The sequence below is a fragment of the Echinops telfairi genome, unplaced genomic scaffold (genome assembly GCF_000313985.2).
Source record: "Echinops telfairi isolate 266 unplaced genomic scaffold, ASM31398v2 ScPeMD7_3533;HRSCAF=4204_0, whole genome shotgun sequence".
Taxonomy (NCBI): domain Eukaryota; kingdom Metazoa; phylum Chordata; class Mammalia; order Afrosoricida; family Tenrecidae; genus Echinops; species Echinops telfairi.
In genome coordinates, this window is record NW_022107431.1 from 14281839 (window position 1) to 14282684 (window position 846).

The window sequence follows — 846 nt, forward strand, 5'->3', positions numbered from 1 at the left end:
TGCTTGGTTAATACTTATTATCCTTTGTTTGTTTGTAATAATATTACAATTCACCTAACAGAAACTGGTAATCACAAAACCTTCTGTCTTTGCTTAAGACGTCTTTTGAGATAAATCTGCAAATGTATCCTTGTTGTTAAGTGCCATCGTGGGGGTTATGTGATGGGGCTGCTAACCCTTAGCTAAGCAGTTCAAAGTCACCAGGCTCACCAAGGAAGAGAGGCTTTATATTCTTTTAAAGGGTTACGTGCAGTTTCATGAACGTTCTACCTCCCCCTATAGGCTCACCATGAGGCCAAATCAATTCTGCAAATAGGATTTGATTTCTCGGATTTTGCACTCCTTGCACCCTTCCTCCTCTTAAAGTTGAACAAGGCCCACAGACTTGCAGATATCTCCCATACGAGACAGCTGCATAGTAAAGCAGACTTGGTGTATCACCAGCATTTACCAAAACAGCTTTAGGAATAGAGCTAGAACGGAATGTATCTGCATTGTCTTCATAAGTTGAATGGAGTTTGGTGCCCTCTGATTATTATAAAATTAGGACAGAGAAAATATTCACGGTTGTTTCTAGTGCTAAAATCATTCGTACGAACTGGCCGTTCATGGACAGCAAGCCCATGTCCATATACTTTAGATTCTTTTAATGCTTAGATCCAAAGCAAAAAAATGCAGCCCAAACCACATCTGAGAATGGTGATTTTTTATGGAGCGCAGTTACCGCTCATGACCAGAGATGGCGCTGAGTGTCCAGGGAACCTACAGCTAAACTGCATCAGAAATTGAGAAGACGCAGAACTGCTGTCTGTGAGCATGAATCATCAGTTAACCTCACCAGCGCGT

At 41.6% G+C, this 846-nt stretch overlaps 1 non-coding gene across 1 annotated transcript; it reads right to left on the minus strand.

The window, feature by feature from the left end:
• Positions 1-432: 432 nt before the first annotated feature.
• LOC115871075 lies at positions 433-567 on the minus strand. The gene has a single exon (XR_004047064.1). It is a non-coding gene; the product is annotated as a small nucleolar RNA SNORA72 (small nucleolar RNA).
• Between the last annotated feature and the right edge of the window lie 279 nt (positions 568-846).